General features: G+C 35.9%; 1 protein-coding gene across 1 annotated transcript in view; it reads right to left on the reverse strand.

The window, feature by feature from the left end:
• Positions 1–11,453, reverse strand: part of LOC113082024 (collagen alpha-3(VI) chain-like) — a gene marked incomplete at its 3' end in the record, with an annotated part of 33,118 nt that extends 21,665 nt beyond the window's left edge. Inside the window, exons 1-2 of the mRNA XM_026253938.1 lie at positions 11,392–11,453; positions 11,037–11,090 (exon numbers count right to left, since the gene is read on the reverse strand). The remainder of the gene's footprint in view (positions 1–11,036; positions 11,091–11,391) is intronic.
• Positions 11,454–14,487: the final 3,034 nt, after the last annotated feature.

The raw sequence follows: 14,487 nt of genomic DNA on the forward strand, positions 1-14,487 counted from the left end.
TGAGAGCAATAAAAGCGTCAGTCAATAGGCTGAGTCGTACATCAATCAAACTGTTGACTGGTGCACGAACGCCTCCTCAACAATCTCAAATTGGAAAGTGAACGCGTTGTTCGGTCAGGTTAAGCAGCCATGGCCAGTGTGGCCATGAAAATGAGAAGATGCACTTTTAATAGAGAATGGACCGCAACATAATCTTGGTAAAGACCTGTAGATGGCGAAGCAGAGAGAGCTTTTTGCATTTTATGCAAAAGCAGTTTTTCTGTGGGACATGGTGGAGAATGTGACGTGAAGCGACATGATGCATGTGAGTAGGCCTACCACAGAAAAAAGCGCATCATCAAGAAACAAAATGCACTCTAGTACAGCATGCATGCATCAACACTTACCGAAATTAATTATTAATTAACTGATTCATTATTTTGTATAGTATTTTAAAATGTAACGACAGTACGCCATATTAAGTTAATTGCCTGCGAGCTTCTCCTCCTGTCTGTACGGTAATGCGACAGAGAGACGAGTGGTTATGACGCAATTGTTAGCCTATTTTTACAAAAACTGTTACTACGGGGCCATAATGTAACATAGAAGGTAATGGAGCCCTTTATACATTGTTGTGTATCTTTAGAAATAATGGACAAACGGAGTCTTTAAACGCCTCAGATGTAAAGTTATTCGCTGTAATTGTAATTGGCGCGGAGAGAGTATAAAATGCCAGGAGAGACAGAAGCAGTCGAGAGAGAGACACCAAAGCAAGGCACCAAACCCCCAACTGCTCCCCGGGTGCTGCAGCATAAATGGCTGCCCACTGCTCTGGATGTGTGTTCAAGGTTTATGTGTGTTCACTGCTGTGTGTGTGCACTTTGCATGGGTTACATTCAGAGCACGAATTCTGAGTATGGGTTACCATACTTGGCTGAAACAAGTGCATACTACAGTTAAGCCATTCTACAGTATAAGGTGACATTTAAGCACTTGAGAAATGGATTGCAACTCTTAAGTAAAATTTAAAGCACGGTTATGTGCAATTGCATTAAAGGGGTTTCAAGTTTCCCTTCTCTTTGGAGTGTTACAAGGTGATTGTGCATAGATAAGATTCCTGAAGATGCAAAGATGCAAAGTCTCAAAACCAAAGAGATGTATCTCTTTATCAAAGTTAAGACTTTGCCACACCTCACTAAAATGGCTCATTCAAACACGCCCCCACACGTCTACATCAAGATGTAGGAATATTTGCATAATGCTGCCCAAATGTTCACGCAAAGAAAGTAGTCGTGGTTTCAGTAACCTCAGTTAGTTTTGAAGCAGTCGTGTCACGGAGACGCTGTGTGTATCTAGGCGAAAGCAAAAGCACTTGGCCTTCCAAAAGAACAGTAAATGCATTTAGGAATCTTAAGATTACAGTACTTACAACAGAACTGCAACGCATTTGATAGACAACCGTTTGGTGAACCTAGGAGAGGAAGTCATTCTGACTTTGCTACGACAATATGGCGCTTCTGAATCAGCTACTTTAAGTATATTTGCTATTGACTGTTCAAATGCAGAGTTTTGCACAGTGTGTGTGAGCGTGTGTGTGTGTGTGTGTGTGTGTGTGAGAGAGAGAGAGGGTCACACAGTGGAGTCAGCTGTCTTAACCGTCTGGGGCTTGTGTTCTGCAAACAGATACAAGCTTCATCACTGTGTCTGTCATGTGACTCTGTTCCTCTTTCAGGCTTGAACTGATGGTAAAAATAAGGACATTATTTCTTATAGTCTGTATAGTCTTTACATTTATTTTGAAAGATGAAGCTTTTGATTATGGAAAGGATCGTTTGAGAGAGGCGGGGCATAGAGGACCTACAATAATGTACAGTATTTCAAAAATAATAATGAGTAAAGAATGTCAGCATATTCTGTTACACCAAATACACAAAATTATGATCTTTAAAAAAGCATCATATGACGCATGTGAGGAAACGCACGTGAAATAATAACAAACGATCGTAAAATGACGTTGTTGTTCTTGTTGCTTTTTAGTAATTTAATTTAAATGTGTATTTCTATTTTTTTTACTGCCCTTTTTAATTTATTAATTTATAAATTAATAAAAAATAAAGAAAGAAAACAAGTCATAAAGTGTACAATAAAGCACAACCAAATCCTTATATTATAATCACATTGCACTTGAATCAAGTTAAAGGTGTAATCTGCTGATTGTCCTGCAGGTGACTGCATAAATCTGTCTTTTTAAGATGCATTTATGGCTTTGAGATTACTCCAGAGCACTCGTAGATCTACGATGATTTTCAAGTGCTACTTGAGTTACGAAGCTTTTGGGAAACAGACTGTGATATTAAGATCATTTGTACAATCGTTTTTACAAACTTCTTAGACTTACGATGCCTTTGGGAAACTCAGCCGAGATCTGTTCCACCAAGATCAAATGCATTAACATTGTCGGTAACACTTTAGTATAGGGTGCAGTTCACACTAATAACTAGTTGCTTATTAGCATGTGTATTATTAACATATTGGCTGTTTATTAGTGCTTATAAAGTACCTAAAATGCATGACATCCATAATCCTACCCAATACCCTAAACTTAACAACTACCTTATAAACTATTAATAAGCAGCAAATAACGAATTAATTGAGGCAAAGGTCATAGTTAATGGTTAGTTAATAGTGAGAATTGGACCCTAAAATAAAGTGTGACCACATTGTCATAACTATTACCATACTAAAATGTTCAGAGAGATTTCATGACTGAAATGTATTTTATAAAGATCACTAATATAATTCATGGAAAGATGGCGAAATATTTTTTTTTTTAAATATATGAAATAAAAATGTATGCCAATATTTTCTGTAAAATAAGTAAATAAGCCCATTTTGTTTAAATTAAGGATTACATTAATGAGTACACCCTATATTTAATTCAGAAAATAATAATATTCTAGTACTTAGTATGTACTCCAGAAGAACACTGCTCTGACGCTTCTTGGCACTGAGTGTTCATGTTCACAACTTCATGACAAATTTTCACATCTGTCCTGTTTAACTCCTGGACGACCTCCTTAAATGCTCTGATCTTTAATGAGGAGTTTTGCTTATCTCAACTCAACAGAATCCCCCACAGCTGCACAAGAGCATTGAGATTGGGTGAAATAAATGTCCACTGAAGGATTTTAACCTTGGGAGAATGAATGTCTTTAATGTCATGCTAAAAAAAATTGCCCAATAATGCAGGGAATAAGGGGAGGGTAGCATCTTCTGTTTCAAGTTTTTGTATTACATCACACAGTAGTGTGTGAATGCAAGTGTTGACAAAGCACAACTCCCTCACACCTTCAGCACTCATTCATCCCTAAAAGCTTTACTACCACTGAATGTCACTGTGGCTACCAAGAACTTCTCACTGTACACCTCTAGCAATATTTCTGATTCTTTTGGATCTGAAATGATTGGCTTGGTCTCCTGAGACCAGAGTATGGATTCACAGAAGTCTCTATTGTGTAAATGTGAGCATTGGAAGAGGTTAAATCAGTTTATCAGTCCCTCCAGGATTTCATATAACCTTTTTCTGTTATTTGTGGCCTAAAATTACTGATTTTGCTGCTGCTTTTCTCAAAATTTGCAGTAATATTGGTGGCATTTAGTATTTTTTTTTGCAGTGAAAATATACCACAGACAACATTCATCTAACACTGTTATAACTTTTCTGACTTCGAGAAACATTATAGGGCTCCAGACTAATGTTTGAGGAAAACCAGCACTATGCCATTAAGTTTTACAGAGGGTGACACCAGCATCTGACAGTAAAGCACCCAAATCGCACATTTACATCTCGGAGATGTCTATTTGATGTCTGCATTTACATATGCAAGATGTACATTTAGCCACAGGCTCATCATTTCTGCCACAAGTTGTTCCAGTAGTTTTAATGTTAAATCCATGGTGAATATTGGTGATTTGTCTTTATGATGTGAACGCAAGACTGTTAATTAAAATTTTTGGAACTGAGAAACAACCTTTCTTTGAAAATCTGTGAGCTTTTGTGAAAATTGCGGAGTTTGATTGATTTAGCTTAATCCTGAAGGGACTGGTTTATTTTGCTTTCCTATAGTAGGTAATTCTAGTGGTGACAACAAGCATGCATGTAGCTAAACTCGAGAGGTTGTTGATCTGAATGTGAGAACTAGTCATATTAATACTTGTATTTGTAAGTACACTCACGGCTCTGATGTGAAATGCTAAATCTTTCAATTTGCACACACAATGATCAAAACACCCATCACTGCAAGAAATAAATATATATTTTTTCATGTATCAGTTATTTGTAAAACACTGCAAGCTATTTTCACTGAATATCCTTAGCTTTGACAGGATTTTAAGACTGCATTCATCTTGTCATTCAGGTATTATATGGTACACAAATAATACAACATATTTCAAATGTATATCCCACTGCATATCACTGTACCAGAGTTGTGACATAACTCTGTTGTTTTTATCATTTAAATGTTAAAAAAATGTAAAAAGAATTTAAACTTCTTCATTGGGTTAAATTCCTAATTTGCTTGTCAGTAAGGAACCGTTTTATATGCAACATTTAAAAAATCTAACTTATAAAAATCTAGTGTTTGTTAATGTATAGATGTACATTAAAGAGCAAAACCTAAAAAATAAGCAGTTATGACCAGGAAAACTGTTTTGAGCAACTAAAGTAGAGCTAAATATATGTAGGCTATTTATTAAACATCCATAAGACCATCTAGTGGTTAAACAATGGCATTACATATGAATATTATCTTTGTGGCCACCGAATGCCTCTAATTTGTCTCTTTGCACTGGAATTTAAATACATTTTCTCTATTTTAACCCTAAATACTACACTCATTGTAATATAAATAATAAGCATATTAGAAAATGTTATATTTTGAATTGTAATTCATGGACCATAATTATTGCCCATATTATTTAGTACCAAAATCTCTTCAGATTAACTAAACAGAAATTATCTAAAATGTGGAACAGTTATTTTATTGATTAAAAGTTACACTTAAGGTGTTTGATCACATTTGACTGCCAAGGAGTATGAGAACATAATGTTGTTTCATCGCCCAAAATAAAATGCTATCGTAAAGCATTAGTCAGCTTATCAATGCACAATCAATGCACTTTATGTGCTAATAATTACTAGAAATAGCTGCAAACATAGTGAAACTGCTGTCTGTCCTGATTAATCCCATTCAAACATAATGACAGCGTGATTTGTGTAAAATGATTGATAGCTCCATGAAGCATGTGACCGAGTGGTGGTGAGATCAAAGCATGTCACAACTGTTTCTCAGCTGCTGTGGTACAGCGAGTTTACTGTATACAGTACATGGATATAGACAGGAAAGATGTTGCATTATTTGTCTACCAGATAATACCTGAATGACAAGATGAATGCAGTGTCTTAAAATCCTGTAAAGGCTAAGCATATTAAGTAAAATAGTATGAAATGTTTTACAAATAACTGATACATATGCATAAAACACAAATTTCTTTCTTGGCAAGTCATGATGGCTGGCGTTGTACACTGGCCTGGCATCGACCAATAAAATGTCTTCATTCGCACCAAAGCCTCGCCCCCGGCTCTGCTCTATAGAAGCAGATTAGTCTCAAATATAATTCACGCAAATAATATGATTCACTCGTGCGTAGACAATTTCATATGCATGAAACCTAATTCACGTACACACAAAAAAATTCATGTGCGTGAAAATATATATATATTCACAAAAAGCAATTCATAAGCGCAAAATAAAATTATATATTTATAAAATACATTTCACAAATGCAAAAAACAATTTGTAGATATACAACTGTGCACAAAAACTTTTGAATATTTAAAATGTACGAGTGTCTGAATGTACAAATCGTCATTTACCAGGGGGCAAGGAACTCGACCGGAAGTTGGGGGCTGCGATCTTTTAGCAGAACTTCACTTGCGTTAGCATTCCCATTGAATCCCTTTAATTTTGGCGTCACTTTGACAGTGAATAACTTTACATCTGAGGCATTTAAAGACTCCGTTTGTCCATTATTTATTTCTAAAGATACACGACAATGTATAAAGGGCTCCATTACCTTCTATGTTACATTATGGCCCCGTATAAACAGTTTTTGTAAAAAAATAGGCTAACGATTGCGTCATAACCACTCGGCTCTCTGTCGCATTACCGTACAGACAGGTGGAGAAGCTCGCAGGCAATTAACTTAATATGGCGTACTGGCATTACATTTTAAAATACTATTCAAAATAATTAATCAGAATACTTACTCCTGCTCACTCACTACAAAGAACTCCCCGCTCAAGCTCGCCATCTCTGCAAGATTAACGATGGCAGTTTGCACGCACAGCCACTTAGAAGATTTACATCTGTGAGACAGGTTGCTGACGTCGTCAAGCTTCGTTTGAGTCTGCGCGTCAGAAACGGAAGTGCTAAAAAACGCTAAAAATGGGCTTCACTTGTCTCAATTGAGTTCCAATGGGGTCGCTGTGTCCATTTCTTTTACTGTCTATGTCATTTACTATGAATCCACTCAGATTTGTGTGTGTGTGTTTTTGAGACTTTCCTGGCAGAGCTCTCTTCCCACGTGGGTCTGTCGTACTTTTTAGCCAATCAGATGCGAGCTTACCGTTCAACCAATCATATCATAAGCCACTGATAGTGCATTCAAGGAGCACGATTCTGCGCACCTTTTGCGCAATATGGATTAATTCGAACGGAAATTAAGCCTTTACCTCAGTAATCCAGCATGGCGGGATGCACGGGTAAGAGTTTAGTTTATTTCATAAAAGTCTGAGTTTACACATTTTATCGTTTACACATTCAATCAAGACTAGTTAGAAAACTAGTTTTAAAAAAAAGTTGTAACAGGACAGTTAAAGTAATTATAAATTAAACTACAATCAGGATAAAGACAAAAGTAAAATTTGGAGAGTTGTGAAATTATAATTCTAAATAATCTTGTTTTATAAATTGATGTCTGTTAGGTCAGTGTGTACTTTCTTACAGTAATACATTTTAAAACATGTAGCCTAGCCATTGTTAACCACTACGTTGAAGCAATGTAGTTCGATCAAGATAAACAACATCAGATATTTAGAAAAGTTGTTTAATTTGTAAATATATGTCTGTACATTGAAATGCATCTTTCTCTTCTTATAATTTAGGAATATCTAAAGCAGTATATTCTTCAGCGACTTTATGATCGTTTAGTTCAGGGATTCCCAAAGTGTGGTGCGCGAGAGGAAAAAAGTAATGGCGGTCTGCTTTTTTTTAATGGGATTTTTCCATACAATAAAAAAACATGAACAGTAAACATTTCCTTTGTAATCGCTTTTATTTTAAACAAAAAAAACCTACAATTTATTAGTTTTCGATGGAAACGTAGAAGATGGATGCTGTGTTCAACGCACTGTTCTTCTTTTATGTACTGCAGGCTTATATGCGTGCCAACTCGTATATTATATATTATATATTATAAATATGCTTGAAATCAGAGAAACTGTCAAGTTGGACATCTTATGATAAAGTTGTTAGTCAGGAGGAGAGGGGCCAAGAGAGAGTGAGGATTTGGAGGCAACAGAGATGAAGAGAATAGAGAAAGAAAATGAGCAAATAAAAAATCTTGAGGAAATCTCTCTCTCGCTGCAGGCTGAGAGACTTTTGCACTGCACTCGAAAACTTCCAGATGCATCCTCTTTCATTTTATTTTATGTTTGAGCCTATGCTCTTTGCAACTTAATTATGTTGTGGATCGTGTGTAGGCTAATTTTATTGTCGCACTTGAAAAGTTTCAGATTGATCCTAGTTTTTACTTATTTTATATATTTCTGAGCTTATTCTCTTTAATGATGTGGATCGTTTGTAACTTCATTACAAATCCAGTGGCTTATGATATGATTGGTTGAATGGTTGAATGCTCACATCTGATAGACCCACGTGGAAAGAGAGCTCTGCCAGGAAAGTCTCAAAAACACACACACACAAATCCGAGTGGATTCGTAGTAAATGACGATTTGTACATTCAGACACTCGTACATTTTAAACATTCAAAGGTTTTTGTGCACAGTTGTATATCTACAAATTGGTGTTTTGCATTTGAGAAATGTATTTTATAAATATATAATTTTATTTTGTGCATATGAATTGCTTTTTGTGAATAGATTTTTTTTTTTTCACACGTGAATTTTTTTGTGTGTACGTATAATTAGGTTTCATGCATGTGGAATTGTCTACGCATGTGTGAATTGTGTTTTTTGCGTTATTTATATTTGAGACTAATCTGCTTCCATACTGCTCTCTCACATCTAAGTGCGCAAAGTGAGTTTTGCAACAGCAATACTGCAAAAGGAGTAGCAAAAGTCAGAGAGCTAGGATTTGAACTTGTACTGTCAGATGTGAGAGGTTTTAAGTGCCGACTTGGCACTGAACTGAAGTAAAGTGCAAAAGTAAATATGTCGTAAACATTTGTGTCCGTCATTTTCTTTATGTGAATATCATTCTACACATTTGTAACTATTAATTTTCCAATTCAAAACACAGGTGTTTTGATCATTGTCAGTGTGTGAAAATTCAGCTTTTCACATCAGAGCTGTGAGTAAAAATGTTAACTTACAAATACTAATGTTAATATGACAAGTTCTCACATTCAGATCAACAAGCTCTCGAGTTTTGCTACTGTTTTACCTTCATACTGTACTTCTGCAGGCTGCGTCATACTCCGTGAGATAATGTGTCATTCTTTTCATAGCTTTTGTCAGCTCTTAGACAAGCATTTTATTTATTATGCTCTTATTTTAGAAAATTTCACCCATCACTAAATAAAAACTTAAAGTGAAGACCTGATTGTTTATGAAGCCTTATAACAATTTATTTATTTGTTTATTTATTTTTTGGAATGTCGGTGCCACTTCTGCTATATTTTCACACTTAAAACAACTATATGGTATTCCTCTTGTACCATTGTCCTCTTTTATGCTAAGTCACCCGGCAAATCTTTCCTAAGTGCTTCCACTGCTGCCAGCATTAAGTTTGAGTTTGATTCAGTGGACTAACACTTTTATTTGGCAGGAAATTACATGTCTTTAACATTTTTGTTTCAATACATTTACTTATACATTTTTTTAGTAACTTTCAGAAGGATGTAGTCATATTTGCAGCAAAATTTTCCAAAAGAATTGTAAAAGGAAATGAGCATCCCTATAGCCTATCCTCCCCCCTCTGAAAGGCTGAGCCCTTGATGTGTGTTCTTTGGCATTGCTGTCTCATAAAAGCGTTTGTCATTATATAAACTCCCTTGGCGAAGGGAATGACTGACCAAGTGTTACCTTGACTATTCTGCCCCTGCAACATTCAGCCCTCCATCAGTTGTTGCAAATAAATATTTTTTTATTTGAATATTGTCAATTTATGTCTTATTTACTTTTAAACTTTTTCCAAATAAACTTGCTTGCACTACCTTCTTACATCATATTTCTATCATTGACGAAAAATATTTTGTCTTACATTAAAATAGACAAATTTAATTAGTCTATTTTATATACTTTGTATGTGAACTCGAAATCAACCCCAACTTTGCTTTTAAATGCATCGCAAGATTTCCTAACTGCAGATCACATGATCACAAACGGATATCTGTGTGAAATGACCATCGCATGTTCCTTCGCTAACGGACTTCGAGAAGGGATTCAGCGGTTCATTTTCGTTTGGAGCCTCCCTACAAATGGCGTCCCCTTCCCGAAATGAAAAAAAAAACGTCTGTAATTCACCCCATATTTCCAAAGAACCCTAACATGTCTTCTAAGTAAAGAGTAATTGCTGAATTTATTAAGTTTAAGAAGGGGTGTACTCATTTATGCTGTGCACCGTATATAGGCTGTGTGTGTGTGTGTGTGTGTGTGTGTGTGTGCTGGTACGAGTATCGGTTCACTGGGTAAATTCCAAATGGAAGTGATCGCCCCTATCCCCTTGGAATGGGGACTTGGAGTGAGCAGGGCACGTGCGTGCCATTATGTAGTCGTTTAGAATGCACTTGGCAGAGGGAGCAAGGTAATTTTCTCTATTATATAAGCGCGTTCGACTTGAAGCAGCGCTGCCCAAAATGATCACTGCATGACATCAAAGTACCGCGAGAGCGGTAAGAGAGCACACTGATCCAACGCATTCGAATCGCTCTCGCGGTACTTTGATGTCATACAGTGATCATTCTGTGCAGCGCTGCTTCAACTCGAATGCGCCTATTATCTTCAGCTGGCATGTTCACGTGACACCGCAGCAGTTTCCGTCAGCAGATAGCGCTGTTTTAATGTCATAAATGTATTTTTATTGTTGTTAGCATAACTGTTGCAAATAAACATACATTTTATATTTTAAAAAGTTTTCTTAAATATGCTATATATATAATATATGTATATGTATATAACTTTTTTTAATGTAATTTTTTTTTTTTTTATGCCTGTGTCCATAATCGAATATGCTGACAGACACCGTGCTTCGTTGTCAAGGGAACATACCAGCTAACGTTAATGATAATGATAAGATCCCTCTGGCAAGTGCATTGCAAATTATATTTTGCAATATGAACTGTACAGTACCGACACTCATACCGGCACACCCCTAATATAACAAAACTATATACCTTAGTGCTTTGATCAATTATGACAATCCAAACTCAAAGCGGAGCCTGAACATTCATTAACTAAATACCATGACAGTCCTATTTAAATAAAATGACATATCTGAATCTAGAAACAGGGACTTGAATAAAATCTATGCTTAAGATTGCTTTAATAATATTTGTTTATAAAAACACACCTGGAAAAGCCAATCATCTTTTCTGAGAAGTGTCTCTTATAAATATTCTTCAAGCTAATTTTTTATAAAAAAAAAATAAATAAAACACTACACATAATAATATCATCATGCTTTTGTAGTATACTCCAATTGCCTCTCTCTGAATGATCTAAATATAGGAACAGAGTAAAGAGGTGAACTTACACAGAGCCCAGGCACGGATGAGATGAATTTAAACCGAAGACACTGGATGAGAAACTAAAAATCAGAAACAGAAAAGGGCACTTGAATAAATTATGTAAATAAAATCTATGCTTAAGATTGCTTTAATAGTTTTTGTATATAAAACAGACCTGGAAAAGCCAGTCATCTTTTCTGGAAAGTATTACTTAAAAAAACATAGGCATCTCTGCAAGCTAATAGTAAATTTATTTTATTATTCAGATTAAAAACACAATACATTATAATATTATCATGCTTTTGCATGGTTTATACTCCAATTACCTCTATGCAAACAGCTCAATCTAAATATAGAAATAGAGTAAAGAGGTGAACTTACACAGAGCCCAGGCACGAATGAGATGAGTCTAAATCGAGACTGTGGATAAGAAACTGAACATCTGAAACGGTCCACAAAAACCTATCAAGCCACTCCTCAACATCGTAATTTCCTTTTAAGGAGAAGCTTTTTTTTTTATTAGTATTTTGTACTAAACATGTATATACAGACCCACACATGGATTATATATTTTTAATTTGTTTAGCTTCACATTACAAAGCTTGAATGAAGTGTGTTCATATTACACTTTTGGATTATTGGAGATGTTTACAGCTTTGTGTTTGTTGTTTCCATAAAGTTCTTAGATAAAAAATAATTTAGTTCACAAAAAAGTTAATTTCTGTCAATTTCTTAACCTAATGTCATTTCAAAAAAATTTTTTTTTGTCTTTTTCTCTCTCTCTCTCTCTCTCTCTCTCCCTATGGAATAAGCACTAAATAAAATGTCCCATATGCTTTTGTTCTAAATTTGCAGATCTACTGAACTCATTTGATAGCTGTAAGACACAGACTGCCTTTAAGTCGTATTCACTGAAAATTTATTGCCATTCATACTGATTTAGACACATTTGAGAACAAAAGGTAATTGCCCTCAATGACCTCAAACTTGGTGTTGATAATAATAAAAACCATTAAGAACAGAGCATCAGTAATAACTGAGCAGCAAATTTACATATTTTTATGATCATGTTGCACTGAAGACTGGAGTTATGATGCAGAACACAGAAATAAATAACATTTTAAAATATATTAAAATAGAAAAGTTATTTTAAACTATAATATTTCACAATATTCAGTTTTTTTTACTGTATTTTTGATCAAATAAGTGCAGCTTTGGTGAGTGAGTTCTTGCAAATCCTTAAAAAAAAATATTTTGGCCACCATTATGTGAAGACAAGGGGTCATATGATGTTGCTAAAATGAACATTAATTTGTGTATTTGTTGTAATGAAATGTATTTATGCTGTTTAAGGTAAAAATAAATAGAAAAATATTATTTTCCACATACTGTACTTCATTGTTTCTCCTCTATGCCCCGACTTCTGAAACGCATTGATTTTTACAAAGCTCATCGTTCTGAAAAGCGAGGTGTGCTCTGATTGGCCAGCTATCCAGTGCATTGTGATTGGCTGAATATCTCAAGCGTTGCATGTCGTGCCACTTAAATACAAAATCCTGTCTGCATTTGTGATTGGAGAAATGACAAACAACAAGCTCTACTCTACACTGCTCAAAACTCACATTGAATCATCAGTGGCAAATTTTCTTATGTAAACATACTAACAAACTGTGATTTAAAACAGCCGGCATTGTAGTTCACCCTCCCAGGACCAGGAAACAGTAAAATTACATAAAATAAAATGTGCTGCACACATCTGAATATTTGGGTTGAACTGTTCTGGAACAATGTTGTAAATACAACTTAAAGGGGGGGTGAAATGCTATTTCATGCATACTGAGTTTTTTACACTGTTAAAGAGTTGGGTTCCCATGCTAAACATGGACAAAGTTTCAAAAATTAAGTTGTACGTTTGAAGGAGTATTTCTGTTCCAAAAATACTCCTTCCGGTTTGTCACAAGTTTCGGAAAGTTTTTTCCGAGTATGGCTCTGTGTGACGTTAGATGGAGCGGAATTTCCTTATATGGGTCCTAAGGGCACGTTTGCCGGAAGAGCGCGCGCTCCCGTATAGCAGAGCACTGAGAGCACAACAGACCTTCACTGATCAGAGCGAGAGCGTCGCGAAATGTCACAAAAGGAGTGTGTTTTTGGTTGCCAGGGCAAGACAACCCTGCACAGATTACCAAAAGAGAAACAGCATTAAGGGACCAGTGGATGGAGTTTATTTTTACAGAGCATCAACCGAGTTGTGCAAGTGTTTGTGTTTGTTCCCTGCATTTCGAAGATGCTTGTTTTACAAACAAAGCCCAGTTTGACGCCGGATTTGCACATCGTTTATTTCTTAAGGATAATGCAGTCCCAACGAAAAGGGTCACGACCGTGTGTTGGAACCGCATGCGGTGAGTAAAACTGCTTCAAATATCTCTGTGTTGTTAACTTAGCTATCGGCGCATAAGCACATCAAGTAAACAACAACGTTGTTGCTGATGCTGCTCTTGTTAAATTTCAGCCTCTGGATCTGATTCTGGATCATAAATATACGCTGAATCTGACTGTTAGCCATGGTTTGTTTTGGTTGGTTTTGTCCTCACGGTGTCACAGCTTCCAAACGCTCTCAACGCAAAAGCCTACTGTCGCTCGTGATTCTTTAGCTCCGCCCACACGTCACGCCTCCAGCCGGTCGTGTTTTTCCGGGAAAAATCGGTACAGACTATCTTTCTCTTATGAATATAATAAAACTAAAGACTTTTTGGAGTTATAAAGGATGCAGTACTACTCTATAGGTACTCAAGATTAACAGGATATTGAGTGAAAACGAGCATTTCACCCCCCCTTTAAAGGGGTCATATGATGCAATGTCAAGTTTTCCTTTCTATTTGGAGTGTTACAAGGTGATTGTGCATAGATAAGAAGTTGAAATTGCAAGACTAAAATCTCAAAGCCAAAGAGATATTCCTTATCAAAGTTAAGACTCTGCCACACCCTTCTGAAATGGCTCGTTCAAAACTGCTCCACATCTACATCACTGCATGGAAATATTTGCGTAATGCTGCCTAAATGATCATGGAGTTGAAGCAGTTATGTCAGGGAGATGCTGTGTGTATCTAGACAAAAGCAAAAGTACTTTATTTGGCCTTCAGAAAGTAGAAGGCAGAAAGTAGAAAGTAGAAGTAGAAGATTTAGGAATCTTTAAGATTACTTACAACAGAACTGCAATACATTTTATGGATGACCGTTTTGTGAATCTAGGAGAGTAGATCATTCTGACTTTCCTACGACAATTTGGTGCTTCTGAATCAGCTACTGTAAGTATGTTTTGTTATTAGTTTAAGCATTTTCTATCGAATGTTCAAATGAGGAGTTTTGCATTTTGTGTGAGTGAGAGAGTCACATCACAGTCTTAACCGTGGCTTGTGTACTGCAAAAACATACGAGCTTCATCACTGTATCTGTCACACAACTCTGTTCCCCTTTCAG

Source organism: Carassius auratus, unplaced genomic scaffold (genome assembly GCF_003368295.1).
Source record: "Carassius auratus strain Wakin unplaced genomic scaffold, ASM336829v1 scaf_tig00035538, whole genome shotgun sequence".
Classification (NCBI taxonomy): domain Eukaryota; kingdom Metazoa; phylum Chordata; class Actinopteri; order Cypriniformes; family Cyprinidae; genus Carassius; species Carassius auratus.